Source organism: Bos indicus x Bos taurus, chromosome 8 (assembly GCF_003369695.1).
Source record: "Bos indicus x Bos taurus breed Angus x Brahman F1 hybrid chromosome 8, Bos_hybrid_MaternalHap_v2.0, whole genome shotgun sequence".
NCBI lineage: Eukaryota > Metazoa > Chordata > Mammalia > Artiodactyla > Bovidae > Bos > Bos indicus x Bos taurus.
Window position 1 is genome coordinate 34,847,688 of NC_040083.1, and position 23,562 is coordinate 34,871,249.

A 23,562-nucleotide genomic window follows, 5' to 3' on the forward strand; every position below is an offset into this window, starting at 1 on the left:
AGAAGGAACTTTGATTTACATGAAAAAATCCAAACAAAAAACCATTTCCATAGTTTGATGAAATTTAATTTAAGGCAAATTAAGCCAAATTAAATCTCTTCCTCTTGGAGTCATCTAATAGTTCTTTGTTTGCTAATGTGCATTGTGGATACTAAGAAGAGGGATATAGTAATAAGTATATCCTTCTTTAAAGCAAAATTGAGAAAGTATCAAGGTATATCACTAGTGAAATCATTGCTGTAATAGAAAAGGTTTTATGTACTGAAATAGGTGATCAGTTAGAGCCATTTAAACTAAACCAAGGTAATGCTATGGCAAATATGTTAACTCATCATCAGTTATTTGAATTCAGTCTTGTATAGTTGTAAATAATAAAGTTGATAAGAACATGTGTGTGTGTGATCTGTCACCAAGTCGTGTCCAAGTCTTTGTGACCCCATGGACTGCAGCCCACCAGGCTCATGTGTCCACGGTATTCTCCAGGCAAGAATCCTGGAGTGGGTTGCCATTTTCATTCTCCATGATAAAAGTATATTTAGCCTTTAACATCTACATAGAAGATCTGTAGAACATACTGGTGTTTAGTAGAATTTTTGCCTCTAATCCATCTGTTCCACTTTCTACTTCTAAAAACAACTATAGTTCCCCTTTAAAAAAAGTTTTAAAAAATTATTTCGTCAGACAATGTAAATAATTGCCTGAATCTCCATCATAAATTATTAGTTATTTGAGGAGTGCAATAATTTGGAAGATTGAATTAAGTTACCCAACTGAGTTAAATTCAACTTCAGAATGATAGAAATCAGAACTGTATATGCAAGAGAATTCTTAAAGTTTCAAAGTTTTTCTGTTATCCAGTCAAAGAAATGTATTTAGAAATTTCAATAGCAAATGTTCATCAAAATACTGCCTAATTAGATAAATTATGAAGGACATATAAATGTTAAAAGTAGGAGTAAATTGGTTATTAATTTGATGATTCATACATTAGCCTGTGTTTTTTTCTTCTTGAATAAAAATTTAACACAAAACTGAGAACTAAAGAGATGCTCATCAAATCCACTCTTAATTTTATCCAGGGAAATTTAGTGAGTCAGAAGAATTTTAAATATACACTTATTTTATATAAATTAAGTTTTGAGGAAAAAGTACCAAGACTTGGGCTTTGGGATAGCCTTGTGTCTCAGCTTATAAAGAATCTGCCTGCAATGTGGGACACGTGGGTTCAATCCCTGGGTTGGGAAGATCCCCTGGAGAAGGGAAGGGCTACCCACTCTGGTATTCTTGCCTAGAAAATTCCATAGACTGCAGAGTCCATGGGGTCACAAAGTCAGACATGACTGAGTGACTTTCACTTCACTTCATGTGTTCTTTTAATCTGCTTTTCCAGTTAAAGGTCATGGCTTTGGATAGAGAAGGTGATATGTACCATGAGCAGCTGAGTACACAGATGGTATTGAAGAACAGATCATTGTTTACGATACCTAAAAAATGGGCTCTTAGGAAGGTCAGACTGTATCTCAGATCCAGGTTTATCTCAACATATGAATCCCTACTAAAGCACAAGAACTATCTTAGGCATCTTCATAGAAATAGCTTAATTATTAAATGATCCTGTAACAATTGCAAATGAAAATCCATTTATAGGTGAATAAACAGAAGGTTAGAAAGGTGATGTAAATTAATAAAATTCAAAAACAATAGAGTCAAAACACAGATTTTTTTTTTACCTTTTTTCGTTGTTAATATCTTTTTTTTCATATTCTTTTTTTTTAAATTTTATTTTATTTTTAAACTTTACAATATTGTATTAGTTTTGCCAAATATCGAAATGAATCTGCCACAGGTATACATGTGTTCCCCATCCTGAACCCTCCTCCCACCTTCCTCCCCATACCATCCCTCTGGGCCGTCCCAGTGCACCAGCCCCAAGCATCCATATCTGCCTAAAGAAACTAAAGACCTATATATAGAAAACTATAAAACACTGGTGAAAGAAATCAAAGAGGACGCTAATAGATGGAGAAATATACCACGTTCATGGATTGGAAGAATCAATATAGTGAAAATGAGTATACTACCCAAAGCAATTTATAGATTCAATGCAATCCCTATCAAGCTACCAATGGTATTCTTCACAGAGCTAGAACAAATAATTTCACAATTTGTATGGAAATACAAAAAACCTCGAATAGCCAAAGCTATCTTGAGAAAGAAGAATGGAACTGGAGGAATCAACCTACCTGACTTCAGGCTCTACTACAAAGCCACAGTTATCAAGACAGTATGGTACTGGCACAAAGACAGAAATATAGATCAATGAACAAAATAGAAAGCCCAGAGATAAATCCATGCACATATGGACACCTTATCTTTGACAAAGGAGGCAAGAATATACAATGGATTAAAGACAGTCTCTTTAACAAGTAGTGCTGGGAAATCTGGTCAACCACTTGTAAAAGAATGAAACTAGAACACTTTCTAACACCATACACAAAAATAAACTCAAAATGGGTTAAAGATCTCAACATAAGACCAGAAACTATAAAACTCCTAGAGGAGAACATAGGCAAAACACTCTCTGACATACATCACAGCAGGATCCTCTATGACCCACCTCCCAGAATATTGGAAATAAAGCAAAAATAAGCAAATGGGACCTAATTAAAAGTAAAAGCTTCTGCACATCAAAGGAAACTATTAGCAAGGTGAAAAGACAGCCTTCAGAATGGGAAAAAATAATAGCAAATGAAGCAACTGACAAACAACTAATCTCAAAAATATACAAGCAACTCCTACAGCTCAACTCCAGAAAAATAAACGACCCAATCAAAAAATGGGCCAAAGAACTAAATAGACATTTCTCCAAAGAAGACATACAGATGGCTAACAAACACATGAAAAGATGCTCAACATCACTCATTATCAGAGAAATGCAAATCAAAACCACTATGAGGTACCATTTCATGCCACTCAGAATGGCTGTGATCCAAAAGTCTACAAGCAATAAATGCTGGAGAGGGTGTGGAGAAAAGGGAACCCTCTTACACTGTTGGTGGGAATGCAAACTAGTACAGCCACTATGGAGAACAGTGTGGAGATTCCTTAAAAAACTGGAAAGAGAACTGCCTTATGATCCAGCAATCCCACTGCTGGGCATACACACTGAGGAAACCAGAAGGGAAAGAGACACATGTACCCCAATGTTCATCGCAGCACTGTTTATAATAGCTAGGACATGGAAGCAACCTAGATGTCCATCAGCAGATGAATGGCTAAGAAAGCAGTGGTACATATACACAATGGAGTATTACTCAGCCATTAAAAAGAATACATTTGAATCAGTTCTAATGAGGTGGATGAAACTGGAGCCTATTACACAGAGTGAAGTAAGCCAGAAAGAAAAACACCAATACAGTATACTAACGCATATATATGGAATTTAGAAAGATGGTAACAATAACCCTGTGTACGAGACAGCAAAAGAGACACTGATGTATAGAACAGTCTTATGGACTCTGTTGGAGAGGGAGAGGGTGGGAAGACTTGGGAGAATGGCATTGAAACATGTATAATATCATGTATGAAACGAATTGCCAGTCCAGGTTCGATACACAGATTCTTTTTGATATCAGTGTCCTTAGCCTTATAATATGACCACTTTCCTCTGAAGGAACTGAAATATGCATTTGGCTGGTGACTTTCCATTTACATAAAACAATTTTATTCTTTTGTGCATTTACTTTTTTCATTCAAACTTACTGATTTATTTAATAATTGCCTTCTGAATATCTGTGAGCCTGTGAGTGCAGAAAGAATGGAAAGTTAAATCAAAGGACGAATAGAGTATTCTAAGGGTTAACTGAAAGGAAAATATATATATTCACAATAAGAGTATGCAAAATGGATGGGCTTTTCTGGTAGCTTAGTGGTAGTGGTAAAGAATCTACCTGCTAATGCAGGAGATGCAGGTTTGATCCCTGGGTTGGGAAGATCCCCTGGAGAAGGAAATTGACAACCCATTCCAATATTATTGCCTGGGAAATTCCATGGATAGAGAAGCCTGGGACTTCAGTCTATGGGCTTGCAAAAGAGTCAGATGCAACTGAGCGACTAAAAACAAACAAATACAAAATGGACACTATTTGGAATAATTGGAGTGACTTAGACAAAAGTACAATTATGCTCAGTAATTATCAGAAACTAAAGAAAAACAGTGACAATAGAGTTGATTTTATGTCTCTGTATAGCTGTATAATGAGTATGTATAACATAAAAAAGATACTTGAAATTTTAGCAAGTGTAGTTAATATAATCCCACAAGTACCAGAGAAAGCTACTTGACATATATCCTTGATCAACAGCAGCTAATAAAAGAGGTGAAAGTAGATGATGTTTTTAAGGGACATATCCACATGGTGGAAGCCACTAGTTTAAATATGAAAGCTCTGTGTTATACACTTATCTGAAAAGAAAAGGAGAAACAAGTACAATGAGTATTCTTAGAAGTCTGCCAGATATTTTTAAAGCAGACTAAGAATACGCGTGAGGCTCTCTGATGACCTAAAATTTTGAACATAACTTGTGCATAAAGAGGCACCTTTCCTTGACTCTGTCACCACACTCCAACCCTGATTCTGTCCCTTCCTTTTTTCAGAGAAATTCAAAAAAGAAATCATACATTTGGTGAACTATTTCACCATTCATCACTCAAAGTGTTAAACTTTTAATCTCAACATTCTGCTTGAATGTCTCTGACTGTAGGCAATAGTGAAGGCCAAATTTTGTTGTCATCATCTTGGAACACTCTGAAAAACATTTCAAATTGCTGATGTCACTTGTTCTTGACTCATTGCTCCTTCTACATCTATTAAGTTTCTCAACCAATTTTGCTTATTGCATTTTTGCTGCCTATGCCAGTAATTGTTGAGGTTCCCTTAAGTATCCATTACTGATCATCACTTTTGTGTCCTCCTTTTCTCCCATGCCTCATTTACCACTAAAACACTGATAAATCCCAAATCTAGGTCAGATTATAAAGTTATAACTTTCTCCTGAACTCCAGACCTACATGTTCAGTAGTTTACTAGAGCAACCTGCAAAGAGACACTATTGGATTCTAAAACTCATTTAAAATTTTACTTTTCATATCTCTTTACCATCTACTCCAAGTTGCTTCATGTTAGTTTAGTTCATCAGAACGCTACTCCAAAATCTTCTCTACCTTATCTTGAAATTGCTAGCTAACTATTAAAGTCTTATATTATCAAGCTCTTCATATCCGGTTTTAAGTCGTGTCTTTAAATATCAGTCATACCTCTTTCCACCACCTGCTCAGGCCCTAGCTACACAGAATACATTGCCTTTTGTGTCATTGCACAGGATTTTTTTTTTTTTCCTGTTTGGTATATGTATGCACCTCAGTTAAATCCTCCTTTGACTATCCCTGGATGAGATGGCAACTCTGACTGCTGCTGCTAAGTTGCTTCAGTCGTGTCTGACTCTGTGCAACCCCATAGACGGCAGCCCACCAGGCTCCCCTGTCCCTGGGATTCTCCAGGCAAGAACACTGGAGTGGGTTGCCATTTTCTTCTCCAATGCATGAAAGTGAAAAGTAAAAGTGAAGTTGCTCAGTCGTGTCCAACTCTTCGTGACCCCATGGACTGCAGCCCACCAGGCTCCTCCATCCATGGGATTTTCCAGGCAAGAGTACTGGAGTGGGGTGCCATTGCCTTCTCTGTAAGAGGTGAAACTAAAAGAAAAAAAAAGACAAACTTAAAATCACAGTGGGAGTATACAATATGTATCTTCCAGTATCTGAATGAGCAACATTATTAACATGCTTAATTTATATGTATAGGTCAATGCATATAATTGCAGAATATATATCATTATAAAGGACACATAGACCGTTTATGAAAATTGATCAGATGCTGAATCATATAACAAGTTTCAATATACTGTAGAGGGTTGACATCATGTTGAGTAAGTGCTTTGTGTACAAGTTATTTGAATCAGAAAATCTCCAGCTATTAAGAAATTAAAATATTATTTTGGAACGCTTTTTGAGTAAAATTTCAACTTTAAAATGCTTAGAAATGAATAAAAATTAAGCTACTATATTAAAAAAGTAAAACAAATGTTAGAGTGAAACATACTTCAAAACACATATAAGAAAAAATAAGGCAGAAAATTGGTTATTAACATCCACCTCAAGTTGAGGGAAAACAGTACATTTAACTCAAATGTAGAAGGGAGAAATAATAAAAATCAGGAGGTAATATAATGAAAAATATTGTACAATGTACCAAATATACAGTAGAGATGATCAGCAAAACTAAAAGTTGCTGTTTGAATAAGCTGATAAAAGTCATAGATATCAATGTTACTGACCAAGTTTAAAAAAAAAAAAAAAAAAAGAGCCATTAAGAATAACTCATATCAGGAATAGAAGTTAAGTCTCTGTAAATCCTGAAAATGCTAAAAGATGTTGGAAATAGCTTTTAAAAAAATAAAATGTTGCTTAAAGTAAACTTATAGTTAAAATTTAACCAAAATGTGATGAAAGAATAAGATGATCTATGCAGTTGCATTCTATTATTGCAATGAATAATAAAAAGTCCTGTATAGCTGAAGCTCAAAGTAAAGGAAATAGAGGGAATCTTTCTCATTATGATTAAAAAAAAAAATCTACCAAACACCTACAACAAACAGTGGACTTAATGGTAGGTTTGCTTTTGAGATCAAAAGAAGGGTGTCTAGGAACACCACTTCTGTTCATTGTTCTGGTGTTCCTAGTGGGTGCAGTGATTCAAAATGCATACACACATTCATGTCCATGTGCATACATACATGAATGCATAAATACATGTATATAGGCAGGTTTTTAAAGCTCAGAGATTTAAATGAAATATATGAAACCATTATTGTGTATAATGTGAGAGTGCAGATAATAGATTGAAAAGAATACATAGGTGAATTAAGTTTGCTCAGTATAAGGTCAATAGAAAGTCAATTTTATTCTTACAGACAAGTGTTGTAGAAAATAGAAATACTATATACATTCAATGGAATATTATTTAACCATAAAAGTGAAATAAATATTGCTATATGCTACAAATAGATGAACCTTGAACACATTATGCTAAGTGAAATAAGATAGACAGAAATGTCTTCAAATTGTGTAATTCCATTTGTATGAAAGTCGAGAATAGGCAAATCCAGAGAGGCAGATTAGAGGTTGCCAGGGGAAGTGGATAAGAGAGAAATGATATTGACTGCTCATAGGTATAGGGTTTCCTTTTCAGAGTTTGGAAATGTTCTGGAACTCATGATAATGTTTATGAAATATTTATTGTAAACATAATATGAGTCATTAAATTATCCAGTTTAGAACAGTGAATTTTATGTTATGTGGATTATATTTTTAAATAGTCAATAAACTGTTAAGAAAAAGGTTGAGGATCCCACTCTTCTACCTACATCATGTTGAGATAAAACACGATATAGATACATGTGATACAGACAAATAGTTAAATGGAATATGTTGATATCTATTAATAGAAACACCCAAGTATCTGTGGACAATTAATTTATGGAAAAATTATCTTTACATAACAGTGACAGAAGTAAGATATTTTCAGTAAATTTTATTGCATCAATCTGGAAAATAGTAACATTTTATAACAAATCACACAAAGCAAAACATTAATTTCAGGTAGGTTTTGGATTAGATGTGAGAGGCAGAAGAATGCAATAACAAACTTTAGTTTCATAAGAAGATAGAAAAGATTATATTATATATGATCATTCTGTGTAATGCATGTGCCACAAAAAGACAGAGATGGTTAAATTTGCTGTAAAACTTAGAATTGATTTGCAACAAGAGGCACAAAACGTGAATAAAAGGGTGAGATGTGGAGGCGGAAACGTATTTCACCAAATATAATCAACAAAAGATAATATCTAGACTACATAAAACACTTCAGCAAATTAATAAGGAGAAGACAACCCACATTAGGTGGACAAGCAAATTGAAAAGTGTCTCCTTAAATGAAAAACTGTATTTGTATTAATTATGTTTAAATATATGGCAAATATATGAAAATGCACTAAAACACATTAATACTGAAATGTAAATCAAAAGTATAATTATACTACACAGTAAACTAAAGTGATGACTAAAGTTAAGCAAAATAAAAGTATATTCTGGTGAATCTGTGCAACAATGGCAACTTTGATACACTATTTGGCAATGTCTGCTAAAGAAGAACATATGTATTTTTTTTTTAACTTTAGTAAATTATTTCTAGGAAATATCCAAGAAAAAATATGTGTACATGTATAAAAGGATGCCTCTTATAGAATTATTCATGATAAGTAGAAACAATCCATACTGTCAATAGAGGATTGAAAATATAAATGACGTAGTGTTTATCCAATGAAATTCTATAGAGTAACAAAAATAATTATAGTTACAAACAACAAGATGAATGAATCACAGACATGTTAAGGAAAAGAAACTAAATATAGACAAAAATACAGTGTGTTCTTTCAATTTTATGAAGTTCAAAACTAAGGCAAAACCATAGGATGAACAAAAAACAAAACAGACATATATAGATTACAATATACAATATGCTCAATGACATGCCCAAAGTGTTTTCCCTCTCTGACAACACTTTGTCAATATGCCATGCAAAATTATGAATTTGTGACATTAGTGCTGCATTTCCACAATCACATCATATGCCTCTGTATTGACTCAAATGGTTTGCATTTTATTTGAATCTGTGCTTTAGCATAACCCACAAGAAGTAATCAAGTGAGTTTATATGTATTTATGTATGTGTATGATGACTCAGACAGTAAAGAATCTTCCAGCAATGCGGGAGACCGAGTTTCATTCCCTGAGTCGGGAAGATCCCCTGGAGAAGGGAATGGCTACCCAGTCTAGTGTTCTTGCATAGAGTTCCACTGACAGGGGAGCCTGGCAGTCTCTAGCCCACGAGGTCCCAGAGAGTCAGACATGATTAGCAGCTAACGCTTTCACATATGCATGTATACTGTTTTTGTATATGTCCTGTATATATATACAGTACTTGTATGCATGCTGTATATATACATGTGTGTATACACACATATACAGTGACAGACCATGCTGTGGGCCTCTGTGTGTTAGTTGCATTCTAGTTCTTGATCTGATTGTTGATTACATGAGCATTCATTTTGTGATAATTTGTTGAGCTATATACATTTGCACTTCTGCAAGTTTCTTGCATGATTTATAGGCTATGACAAACTAGAACAACATATTAAAAAGTAGAGACATTACTTTGCCATCAAAGATCCGTATAGTCAAAGCTATGGTTTTTCCAGTAGTCATGTATGGATATGACAGTTGGACCATAAGGAAAGCTGAATGAGTGATAGTCACTCAGTTGTATCTGAGTCTTTGTGACTCCATGAACTGTAGCCAGCCAGGCTCCATTGCCCATGGAATTCTCCAGGCAAGAATACTGGAGTGGGTTGCCATTTCCTTCTCCAAAAGAAATCTAAGCACCAAAGAACTGATGCTTTTGAACTGTGGTATTGGAGAAGACTCTTCAGAGTCCCTTGGACTGCAAGGAAATCAAACCAGTCAATCCTAAAGGAACTCAGTCCTGAATATTCATCAGAAGGACTGATGCTGAAGCTGAAGCTCCAGTACATTGGCACCTGATGCGAAGAACTGACTCACTAGAAAATAAGACCCTGATGCTGGAAAAGACTGAAGGCAGGAGAGGAGGGCAACAGAGGGTGAGATGGTTGGATAGCATCACCAATTCAATTGATGTGAGTTTGAGCAAGCTCTGTAAGTTGCTGATGGACAGGGAAGCCTGGTGTTCTGCAGTCTATGGAGTTGCAAAGAGTTGGACACGACTGAGCAACTGAACTGAACCTATAAATCAGTAACTTATATTTGTGAAAAGGAAAGAAAATATACCAAATATTTTCTATGCCTCTCATGAGAAGAACTAAAATCCAAGGACAGAGATTTTGTACCTTTGAACCCAGGCTAGAGATTCCAAAAAGCTTTATCATAGTTCAACAAAATCCACTGCTTGCTCCTCTCAAGTGAACCACTGGTCTTGTCAAATGAGTCTAAGCCCTAGAAAAGGAATTTTAATAGATTCATTCTGGCCAGTTTGTTACCAGTTAGTGGTCCAGCATTATGCACTTAATTCTGACCAGATAACCTAATTTAAATGTTATGACAAAAGATGCGAACACGTATTTACTGACACAGAAAACTGTATACACAGTGTTAAATTGTCATGTTTATTGTTATTTTTCACTCTCTTTTACATAAAGATAGTTTTTTCAATACTTATATGATATATAATTTCCAACTTAATTCCTAAGACAAAAGGAAAAGATGATCATACGTTTAAAAAATAATCTCCTTTATTTTACAGTAATAGTGGTTAGAAGTTCAATATTTCTGCTCAAACAAAGAGGCAGGCAGTCATATTTACAAAAGGCTTCAAAGTGTTTGCCGTTGCCTTTACACAAGACAACATTTTTAAAACCTTTGCATCCCACAGCAGGTGCTAGGTCTTCTCAGGGATTTGTGCTATTCAGATACTGCCTTTCATCTGAACTTCACATACCTTAAAAACATAGAGGCTGCATTTTGATATAATTTGAAAGTAAAACCTTTTTTATTTTTGTCATTATAATATCTCATGGATTTAATTTTCAAAGATGAATCAAAGTCAAAACTAATTACTGTCTGATAATCAACAAAGGCAAAAAAATGAGAAAATACTTTTTAAAATGAAGCTTTAGATCACCTCTCCCATAAGAAAAATAAATGCATGTAATAAATATCATAAGATTTCAAGTTTATTTAGTAACAGTCTACCTTTTTGAGATTTTAAAGAATTGTGCTGAATAATTATGGTCACCTGAATAGTTGGAAATGTATTTTCAAGATCTAGACTATCTTTTTTGTCTTTGCATGGCACAATATGAGATTAAGTAAATACTTCAATTTAAGTGAAAGCCTGGAAAAAATGGTTTCCTAATCTATTTTCATCAATCTACAATTTTATAAATGCAATGACATTATAGAATTATAAAAAATATTGTGTGTCTATTTTAAAAACAGAAAAGTAACTTTTTTTCTCTTTTTTTCTAATTAGGCTTGGACTCTTGGATCATCTGGTGACTTCAGAATTCTGGTAAGACACTTTGTTTTTTCAATAGTACTGTCAATATTTTCATTTCTTTAGCCACAAATTTTTGGAGGTTATCTTTCTTCCTATCTCAAGCTTAATCATTTTTCTTAATTCTCTCCTCATTTCCATCACCTAAGATTGAATCTCCTTAGGGCTGTTAGGAGAAGGTCAATTCCATCTTAACTCATATGGGATCATCTGTTAAGTCCAGATACTTCTTAAAAATTCAACTTTATGGGTCAGGAGAATATTCCAAGGAGAAGTAGCATTTGTTTCTCAAGGAAACAAAAATCACCACTGGAAGAGTCTCAGATAGGATAAAAGGTTTCAGTTAAAATGCAGAGAGTATCAACTAGAAATGTTTTTCTTTTAAAAGAGATCAACAACAAAATAAAAACCACAGAAACCTGAGTATGATAGCTGAATTTTTAAAAAGGTTTTTATTGCTACAGTGTTGATATTATACTTTATGTAATATAGAACTAGAAATACACTGAAGGCACTGTACTTTTCAACATTAAAACTCTTGAAATTTCTATAGTATCTGCCTGGTACATACATGGAAAGATAGACTGTTTAATTAAAAAGATGATTAGTTGAGGTAGAAGTTTTTCTATAAGTTATATTTTTCCAAACTTCAGGTTTATATTCATTTACATCCCATCCAGTCACCTTTTCCCCTCCATATACTATAGAAACATTCCTCACATTCAAATTCATCTATTGGGATCCTATAATGTTCTGAATCTTTGCAAGACTGTAAAACATAGTTAATCTCATTTTTTAAATCTTATTTTTTCTCAATAATACTCTGGCTTGGATTTTTATTTTTGTGGTCTGAGAGTCTACAACTTTTCCTGATTACTAGAGTCACCCTTTCTATAATACTCAGCCAACAGTAATATAAAATTCTAACTAGATACCTTGCAGGAGTACAGTCTTAAATATCACTCTTTACTATTAACTAGATATTGCTGGGATACATGGGAGGGTGGTGAGAGTTCCACGTGTCTTTGTTATTGTTCATTATCTGTTCCTCACAAACACTTCCAAGGATTTCCAAACCTGTGGTCTTCTGGTCGTTCTAGCATGACTATTCTGTGCAACTTCAGGCCGTATCCAATCTATACCATCTTTCAAATGATAACAAAGCTGACACTATTTATCTATCCTAGGATGAGGATTCAGAGAAGGCAATGGCATCCCACTCCAGTACTCTTGCCTGGAAAATCCCATGGACGGAGGAGCCTGGTGGGCTGCAGTCCATGGGGTCGCTAAGAGTCCAACACGACTGAGCGACTTCACTTTCACTTTTCACTTTCATGCATTGGAGAAGGAAATGGCAACCCGCTCCAGTGTTCTTGCCTGGAGAATCTCAGGGACAGGGGAGCCTGGTGGGCTGCCGTCTATGAGGTCGCACAGAGTCGGACACGACTGAAGCGATTTAGCAGCAGGATGAGGATTAGGATTAACATTCAATCCCTTCATCACTTTCTACAAATACTGTAGAAAACTTTGCTTAAGTATTTGATTTATTGTGATGAAAACTGGAATACAGAATCATAACACCAATGGTTCCTGGATATTTTCTCTAAACTAAACCTTCTCTTGGTTGTATTTGTGGGATCTGGATGTGCCTCCTGTAATTATCCCTCTTCTCTGAATTCTACCAGCCTTTCTTCATTTAAGTTGACAGTGTGCTCTTGTGGTTTTCATCATCACACTTATCTTTTGGGTCTGTCTTCTAATTTATCTCATTTCTAATCCATCTCATAAAACAGATGGTTCATCAAATCAGCACTTATCTTCATACTCCTTTATCCTGCCATATCGCCTATAAGGATATTTACCCCTAAACAGTTATGTATGTAGTAATTGAGTTCAGCCACACTAACTGAAAAGCAGTCTTCCTTGAAAACCTACCAAAAAAACCTCAAAGCTATATTCTTTCCTTGCAAGCCCTCATTATCACTATTTCAGCTTCTGTGAACAAACTGCCTGTACACCCATATTCTATTCATCCCTCAAGGCCAAGTTCAAGTCCAACTCCCATTTTCTCCTGGAATTCTTCATTGCTTTAAATATTGTGGTTTGATTGTGCCCTCTCTGAACTCTTTATTTTCAGGATCACAAAGTTTAGCACTTTAACTTTTGCTATTATGTGCTCTATTGTGTGTATATTTTCTACTTAGCATTTTTGCAGGCTTGTTAAATGAGGTAGCAATAGCCTCTTAGGCTATTTACCACAGCCTCCTTTAAATATTGCTCTGTTTTTAGTAGTTCGCCAAGAAATATTTTTAATTAACTTATTTAGGATCTCACCTGTACTCACTCTACTAAAAGCTCAAACCTAATATTTAATTTCTATATTGTTTGCTTCTATGAGTTTTAATAGAAAAAAATGACCTGAACATGGAGGATGTTTAAGATATAATTCATAATTTGTTTCAGCTAATACTGATATAGTCTACAAAATTGTTTTTGGAGTGTAATTCAGAGAAAAGAAAGTAAAATCAAAATTCAAACTGGAATAGTATTGAAATGTAAATGATAACATGCAAACTGTTACAAATTAAATAGATCAAAATGTATTCTATTCAATTATTGTATAACTCTCAGGCTAAAAAAATAATATTTGTTCTGGAACTAAATGCCAGTAATAAAAGTTTTCTTCCATATGAAGAGCTAACATTGCCCACATTGTAGTTGAAAATATTTACAGAAAGCCTTATTGCAGCATTTTTTCACTTACATAAAATAATGTGTTTAAGGTTTATGATTCACTGAATTTTGTATCTGTGTGTGCAATTGCAGCAATCTGTTCCAATTCATAAATTTTAGTTTCTGCACCTGGAGTTTGGACCTTTTAAGAGGTCAGAATAATAACACATTCATAATTATGTAAGGATTCATTGTGTATCAGGTGCTTTGCCAGGTGCTCTTTTTTAATGTACGTACCCTCATTTCTACCTTCCGATCATACTCTGAGGCATGCATTTTGATCTCCATTTTATAGCTGAGGAGACAAAGGGTCAGAGAGCTTGGTTAGTTCATCTACAATCACTTAATTATGATGCTGAGATTTCAGTCTATTTCTAGGATTCCAAAGACTTCACTGAGATGTCTTCTCAAAAAAGATTCACCCCAGTATGCTTTCGGTAATATCCATTTTTACATGTTTAATAACAACTCTGGTTGCATCCTTTAAGGAAAGTGATACTGAAGTAGTTAAAATGAGATTTAGCCTTTTGTACTATATAGTTATTTCAGTTCAGTTCAGTTGCTCAGTCATGTCTGACTCTTGGCGACCCCATGGACTGCAGTTTGCCAGGCCTCCCTGTCCATCACCAACTCCTGGAGCTTGCTTATATTCATGTCCATTGAGTTGGTGATGTCTTAGGAAGATGAAAAGCCTACTTACTTTAAATCCAAGGTGGGTAGCTTGTCATAGTCTACACCCAAATTGTGTGTTTCATATACATTTTATATCACATATATCTATCTTTTATATCATATTTATATCTACCTAATATATATAAATATTCATATTCAGGTCATTATTAACCAAAACAGAATTTACATACTGGAAGCCCACATAGCCCTTTAGTTAGACTATGGTGATTAATGCATGTTTCATTCTCTCATTTGTGTTCTCAGTTTACTACTGCAATTTTTTAGTTTGGCCGTCCCGATTTTTTTAAATAGTATTATTGAAAACTTGCAGATTACATTCATGTGCTTAGTATTAGTCATGGACTTTCTTTATAATAATAATATAAAATGTTCAACTGAGTATTGTGTTTTCTAAGAACTGAGTGCTGTCTCTGATACAGAGGGATTAAAAATATTTCTTGGACATATACCAAAATACCTGTACGTTATACAGTATTCTCTCATCAAGAATTATATATTTGGTGTTAAAATACTATGTGTTTTCTAAAGGTCTTATGTAGTGTATAAAAACTGAAAGAAACAAGACATACACATATACCTACTTTACAGTTTTGCGTTAGGAAACATATATACATATATAAATATTTTGTTTTACTCCACTTGTAGTTATCATAAAACATTGGCTATATCCCCTATATTGTACAACATATCCTTGTAGCTTACTTTATATTTAAGAGTTTGTACCTCTTAGTCTCCTACCCCTATCTGCCTCTCCCCCTTCTCTAGTGGTGACTGTATCCATAAGTCTGCTTCTTTCCTTCTTATATTCATTAGTTCAGTATGGATTTTGAGAGTCCAAATATGGATTTTGAGAGTCCAAAAATATGATATAATTGATATCATACAGCATTTGTCTTTCTCTGATTTATTTCACTCAGCACAATACCTTCAAGTCCATCAATGTTGCTTCAGACGACAAAAGTTCATTCCTTTTATGGCTGAGTAATATTTAATTGTCAGTATATACTTAAGGCTCTCTATCATTCACCTGTTGACGAACACTGTGCTGGCTTTTCTTCCAAGGAGCAAGCATCTTTTAATTTCATGGCTACAGTCACTTGCTGTGGCAAGTGGAGGCTCCTCTCTGCTTGGAGTGGCTTCTCTAGTTGCAGAGAATGGGCTCTAGACCACACAAGTTTCAGTAGCTGTGACTCACAGGCTCCACAGTGTATAGGCTCAGTAGTCGTGGCATGTGGATTTAGTTGCCCCATGGCATATGGGATTTTAGCTCTTGGGCCGGGGATCGAATCAGTGTCTGCTGCATTTTCAGGCATATTCTTAACCACCGGACCACTAGGGAAGTCCCTTTTACCCATTTTTTAATCAGAATGCTTTTGTATATCAACTATACTTCAATGAAAATTTTTAAAGAAATATTTTGTAAATTTTAAAGCCATGTACAGTTATTAAAATTATTTTCAATGTTAGTTTTCTATGATGTGAATGTAAAATACATGTTTAGAGACCAAAGAGAGGAATCATACTATCATCAATTCACTTACTTATTCTCTCATATCTTACTGAGTAACTTATTTGTGTAAACAATCTAATAGAGTTGAGGTAATTTAAAAATGTTGTGACTGAATTCACATACTGTCATTTTGTGTGTGCTGTGTAATTCAGGTGCTTTTATTTCTTTATATTTAAAATTGGTATTGACTAAATTTCTCAACGTTTGTTTTAGGCTTTTCATTGTTTCTATTTACCTTGCTGAGATAGCAGATTGTTGGACAGTGTGAGAGACTTTGTTAGTATCCATTGATATTAGGGTTTCCTTTCATTCTTGAGTAATAGAGAGATACTGTTTTTCCTCTACTTTACAGTTAGGTGTGGCCATGTGATTATTTCTAGCCAAGGAAAGCTAAAAAAGTGTGCCACTTTGGGGCAGGTGAGGTGAAAACACTATAAACTTTATAGTTTCTCTCTGCCTCTACAGAAGTGGCATCAGTTTGAAATAACAGTAGTATATAGTCCTGGATCCCTGAGTCACCTCATGGAAGAGAGCTGCTATGGCAAGGTCCAGAGCCAGTTTAAAGATCAAGAAGCAAATTATTTGTCTTAAGCCACTGAGTTGCTGTGTTTTGTTTGTTTTTATGTTCTTGGTTTGTTACAGCAGCCTAAAGTCTGCTCAAATCAATCAAATGGTTATTGTGAAAATGAGCATCATAGTATTTATGTAATTCAAAATCTGGAGTCTCATTTCCAAAGGCATATTTTGGCAATATTATTTTTTATTTAAAAATAGTTTTATTCTGTCACCAGGTAATCTGAGGTGCGACTTATTTGCTTGGCATAGCAGTAACATAGGCCCCCAAAACAAAAGCCTTGGAAAAGCTACACATGAACTGTTATTCATTTCCCAAGTATCTTTAGATCCAAACAACATTAAGAAGGGAAAAGATACAAGACAAGTATCTAAATTTAAAATAGTACACTTTCCAATTGAAAATGAATAACATTCTTGTAATAATCCTTTTAGTTCTTCAGTCTTACCTGATACAGAATAAGATTCATATTAAGGACCATAAAAATAATCATTTCATTTTTCTTAAGAGTCTCCTTGTCTTAGATGAGTTTCTTTTGTTAGGGTTTTCAGCATCATCTTTGTTCAGCTTTTTACTCTTTGAATTGATATGAAACAACACCCTCTCCTATGCCAGTTTGTTGTTGTTTTTTCTTCCTTATGTGGTGGAAGCTTCCATGTGTTCGCTCGGTTTTACTTTTTAAGAGATGTAATACTTTAAGTGCCACAAACATGCCAACTAGTATCATTTATACAGTAATTAATTAAACATAACCTCTTTTCTTAACAAACAGAAAGTGAAGTGAAGTGGAGTCGCTCAGTCGTGTTCGACTCTTTGGGACCCCATGGACTATAGCCTATCAGGCTCCTCCATCCATGGGATTTTCCAGGCAAGAGTGCTGGAGTGGATTGCCATTTCCTTCTCCAGGGGATCTTCCTGACCCAGGAATCAAACCCGGGTCTCCCGCATTGCAGGCAGACGCTTTCCTGTCTGAGCCACCAGGGAAATCCCCAAAAAACAGGAATGGAGATCAAAAACAGTTGTATACAATTACCTGGAAGTGAAATGATTTAATTCCACCACCATGGAAGGGTAAATTAGGCAACAAATTGTGCCTAATTTTATTTCATGGCAGTCATTCAGTTCAGTTCAGTTCAGTCACTCAGTCATGTCCAACTCTTTGCCACCTCATGAATCGCAGCACACCAGGCCTCCCTGTCCATCACCAACTCCCGGAGTTTATTCAGACTCATGTCCATCGAATCAGTGATGTCATCCAGCCATCTCATCCTCTGCTGTCCCCTTCTCCTCCTCCCCCCAATCCCTCCCAGCATCAGAGTCTTTTCTAATGAGTCAACTCTTCTAGCTTTTCTGAACTCTGATCCTGAAGGTGAAATTAGGTGAGAGGAATAAGCAGATACAAAAATTAATGGAAGTTGAAATTATGTACCACTCAAGTCAGCCTGAATTCCAGATGTGATAACTGATTCTTATAAGTTGAATCAACATTATGGCAGTCATTAAAAGCCTCTAAAATGGTCATGGGAGGGTAAAATCTACCAGTATAATGTTGATTCAACTTTTAAGAATCAGAGTTATCACATCTGGAATTCAGGCTGACTTGAATGGTACATAATTTCAACTTCCATTAATTTTTGTATCTGCTTATTCCTCTCACCTAATTTCACCTTCAGGATCAGAGTTCAGAAAAGCTTTTCAAGGCAGTACATTCCGTCTTGGGAAGATGGCTAGTTATTAAACATCAGTTCAGTTCAGTTCAGTTGCTTAGTCGTGTACGACTCTATGTGACCCCATGGACTGCAGCACACCAGGCTTCCCTGTCCATCACCAACTCCCAGAGTTTGCTCAAACTTATGTCCATTGAGTCAGTGATGCCATCCAACCATCTCATCTTCTGTCGTTCCCTTCTCCTCCCACCTTCGACCTTTCCCAGCATCAGGAGCTTTTCCAATGAGTCAGTTCTTCGCATCAGGTGGCCAAAATCCTGGAGTTTCAGCTTCAACATCAGTCCTTCCAATGAATATTCAGGACTCATTTCTTTTAGGATGGACTAGTTGGATCTCCCTGCAGTTTGAGGGACTCTCAAGAGTCTTCTCCAACACCACAGTTCAAAAGCATCAATTCTTCAACACTCAGCTTTCTTTATAGACCAACTCTCACATCCATACACAACTACAGGTAAAAACATAGCTTTAACTAGGCAGACCTTTTTTGGCAAAGTAATGTCTCTGATTTTTAATATGCCATCTAGGTTGGTCATAGCTTTTCTTCCAACGAGCAAGCGTCTTTTAATTTCTTGGTTACAGTTGTTAAACATACATCCTTAGAATTGAACAAAAATTGTCATATTAGTAATTTGCTTCCCAGCATGGCATAAGACTTGCATATTTGCTAATAACAACACTGAATTTGGTTCTACAATTTTCAGTAACTGGACTACATGGTGAAGTGTCTGTTTAGTGGAAAAGTGTATTATCTATATTTTTATTTAAGCCACTCTCATCTGACATATATTAATAAATGCTTTTATGAAAATTATTTAAATAGGGATTCTGGTAAATCTACTGACATTCTCTTAGTACTAACATATTGTAAGAATGTTTTGTAATTAAGCATGGCATTCCTTGCTTGATTTCTTGCCTGCTGTCCTAAGTTAAGCAGTACTTCTTCAGGTGCTCATTAAAAAATAGGGACACTATCCTGATTGTTTTTCTTATTAATTTTTAAAATTGCCTGTTTATTGTTCTGTTTGTTGTATGTTTCTTCCTCTGTCTGAGGTTCTCAGAACACTGGATTAACTGTCCAACAAATATCAAGTGATATCAGGGAGACTCTACAAATGGGAGCTGATATCCTCCCCTACTCATCCCTCTCCCTTTGTTTCTGAAAGAGACACTTGAGCAATCATTTCTACTTTGACCCAGTCTGAAAACCACTCCTATAATACAAACTCTAGTATCAGAAAAAAAATAAATGCCTTAAAATGTTGCCCATGAACAAAAAACATGGAAAAGTAATAAGATGAGGTTGAAGAAAGACAGTTCTCCACAATATGTGAACAATCGGGCAAGAGCAGAGACAGAAACCAACCAATCTAGTGTTGAGTCCTGTAGCAACTATAGAGTTAGCTGAGGATGAAATACAACTTACTTGACTTGTTAAGTTTTAGGTAAAAAAACACATGCTTAAAGAGAATCAGAGCATCTTGTTGTAGATACTGAGAAATGGTAAGTGGCAAGGTGGGCTTTAAGGGACAGGGACTATGCTAATAGGATTAAATACAGAGGATTTTATACTATTCTGCTGATGGCTACCCACCACGGCCTCTATTTTAGTTATTGAGATTCCCTTTTTAACCAGAGTTTGTGCTGGTTCCTAAAAATTGAAGACACATGAAGGCTTGGTTCATATCCATGGTAATTGCACTGTTACCATAGGGATCCCTGCTTCTCCAAAATTGTCTCTTGCTAGAAAAGACTTTGAAAAAAGCTTCCAGTTATTTTTATATATGTATCCATATATAAATAATTTTGGTTTTTTATTGCTATTTTAAAATAATTATTTTATATTAAAACATTCAGTTCAATTTCCAAAAGTTCTGCAATTTGTCATTAATATTCACAAAAGTATTTGTCACAGAAAAACTTCTCAAATATTTCTTCTTTTTTGAAAAAAAGAAAAAGAAGATGTGGACATTTTCTTCTACCTATCTGTATCTGAATATTTGCAAATACTTTCTATCCTGAAAAGGAAATCAAGAAACCTGGGTAAAAGAACTACATTAAAACATAAGGAGGTGATTATAGTGGCAAGCCTCTCTCATTAACACTCATGTACTTCAGAAATAAGCAAAATACTTTTAAAATTATACATCCATAAGTTTTATTTAGTATTCACAACTTAAAATTTTATTTTGTTTTCTGTGCTTTTTAAAACGACTTTTCATTCTACATTCCAGTGCACTAAAATAGTTTCTACTATAATTCTTAATAATAATTTGATTGTTGCACCCTTCAAATGAACACAGAAATGATCTGAGCAGCAGATAACTGAGGGTTCCATAAGAACTCATGACACTCATGACATTGTCCAAGAACACATGGACACACTCATGTCCATCTCTTTAAAAAACTCTGTTGTGTTGAATGGAAACACATGAGATCATCATTCTAGAATCCTAAGTCAGACTTAAAAATACATTAGGAAAGTTGTACTTTTACATTTTTCTTAGTAGTATCATTGCCTTTTATCAAACCACAGCATTTTCCTTTGTGCTTGTCAAGTCTAGAATATCAAGGTTAAAATCTGTTCTGATTAATTCCTATTAAAAAATAAGACTATTTTTTCTTGATTAAAAATAAGGTAGACCTTAATTCTCTCTTCTCCATTTGTCACATTATGAGCGTTATTTTAGAGGATTTATTTTATGCTATTATTATTTTACAGTGTTTATTCTGGCCATGTAGCAGTGCTTTAGCATATACTTTATGACTTTAAAATTTAGTAAGGAAAATCTTAAATAAATTATTGGAGAGTATTTTATAATCATTTGTTGCAACTTCTCCCCACTGTTTTAATGTAGCAATTGAAGCCAGATTTCCCAATAGGGAGTCATTTGTATGGGAATAAAAGTCATATATGGAAACAACACTAATTTTTTTAAGTTTCTCCAGTTACCTAGTTTGAAACAATGCATAGTCATTCTCTATGCTTAGTATACTGCCTAGATTTTCTGTTTGTCTTGATTTAAGATTTTTGCCCTCATGCTATGCTATGCTATGCTAAGTCACTTCAGTCGTGTCCGACTCTGTGCGACCCCACAGACGTGTGTGCCTGTGCAGCCCACTAGGCTCCCCCATCCCTGGGATTCTCCAGGCAAGAACACTGGAGTAGGTTGCCATTTCCTTCTCCAATGCATGAAAGTGAAAAGTGAAAGTGAAATTGCTCAGTTGTGTCCAACTCTTAGTGACCCCATGGACTGCAGCCTACCAGGCTCCTCCGTCCATGGGATTTTCCAGGCAAGAGTACTGGAGTGGGTTGCCATTGCCTTCTCCTTTTGCCCTCATATCCTTAAGTAAATAAGAACTTAAAACACCAGGTGACTTATTCTTGGCTTGAAAAAATATAGGTATCAAAATGATATTGTGCTTCATGAGTACCTTCATTTTCCTTGAGCATGAATTGTAGGCCAGCTCTACTATTGACTTTCCTGTGACTTCTGACAAACAAATTATAATCTCTAGGTCTCAGTTTTTCCTCTATAAAATGAGAATACATTTGAATCAGTTCTAATGAGGTGGATGAAACTAGAGCCTATTATACAGAGTGAAGTAAGCCAGAAAGAAAAACACCAATACAGTATACTAATGCATATATATGGAATTTAGAAAGATGGTAACGATAACCCTGTATGTGAGACAGCAAAAGAGACACAGATGTATAGAGCAGTCTTTTGGACTCTGTGGGAGAGGGCAAGCATGGGATGATTTGGGAAAATGGCATTGAAACAAGTATAGTATCATATAAGAAACAAATCGCCAGTCCAGGTTTGATGCAGGATACAGGATGCTCAGGGCTGGTGCACTGGGATGACCCAGAGGGATGGTACAGGGAGGGAGGTGGAAGAGGGTGCAGGATGGGGAACACGTGTACACCCGTGGAGGATTCATGTTGATGTATGGCAAAACCAATACAATATTGTAAAGTAATTAGACTCCAATTAAAATAAATAAATTTAAATTAAAAAAATAAGATAAAATGAGTCTACATGTAATTATTACCAAAATTATTTTTAAATCTGATGATCTATTTTGAATAGAAGTCTCTGTCTTTGGTAAATAGTTACAAGATGCCATCTTAAATTCTCACCAAAGCTCATGCAGAGTTGAGTGTGAACATCCTGACAGGATGATGGTGTTTTATCTTTACTGTAGATCTTTTTGTTTCATTCTTATGCTTGCAATGTCATTTTCTTTTATAAAAGAAAATATTTTTGTGCACTTCCTTTACAGAATGTCAGTGGATAGATAAAATATTTCCTTTATACTTACATCTATTCCTTGACATATTTAATGTTTGTAAGACAAATTTCATGTTTATAAGACACACGCTATTTTCTCTCAAGCTTCCATAATAGAAATGAGCAGAAGTCCTTGACTGCTCATAATTTAACACCAGTGCTCAATTCACCACAGATATGTAAGGAAATTTTAAGGAGGATATTTTCTGAGAGGTTAAGAATGATTAGAATTTTCACTCAAAATTGACTTAGAGAAAAGTTGGACCTTTAAGTCTTTCACTAAAGTTATTTTAAATTATTTTTTAAGACTTACAAATATGTACTGTCTGCTGCTGCTGCTAAGTCGCTTCAGTCGTGTCCGACTCTGCGACCCCATACACGGCAGCCCACCAGGCTCCTCCATCCCTGAGATTCTCTAGGCAAGATCACTGGAGTGGGTTGCCATTTCCTTTCCCAATGCATGAAACTGAAAAGTGAAAGTGAAGTCGCTCAGTGTGTCTGACCCTCAGCGACCCCATGGACTGCAGCCCACCAGGCTCTTCCGTCCATGGGGTTTTTCAGGCAAGAGTACTGGAGTGGGGTGCCATCGCCTTCTCCGATGTACTCTCTACCACAAGGGTATTACACCCAGAAGTATCAAATAGTTCATGTTCCAACATTCTTTTTGTAAATGGAGTGTCTGATAATTCAAAGGGAGGAGTTTACCACACCAAATACAATTGTTTCTGTCAACTGCACAGAAAATTGTCTCATTTTTTCATCATTCCCTAAATTGTCCAAGGCTTGCAGGGTTGAATTGTGGAATAAGTGCTGCTGCTCACAT

At 35.3% G+C, this 23,562-nt stretch overlaps 1 protein-coding gene across 42 annotated transcripts in view; it reads left to right on the plus strand.

Annotated features, from left to right (window-relative positions):
* The window catches only part of PTPRD (protein tyrosine phosphatase, receptor type D), a 2,534,232-nt gene that overhangs the window by 979,769 nt on the left and 1,530,901 nt on the right, over positions 1-23,562 (plus strand). For all 42 annotated transcript variants that reach the window (XM_027549289.1, XM_027549255.1, XM_027549273.1 and 39 more), the window contains exon 6: positions 11,187-11,225. The gene's annotated coding sequence lies outside the window, so the exon portion shown is untranslated. The remainder of the gene's footprint in view (positions 1-11,186; positions 11,226-23,562) is intronic.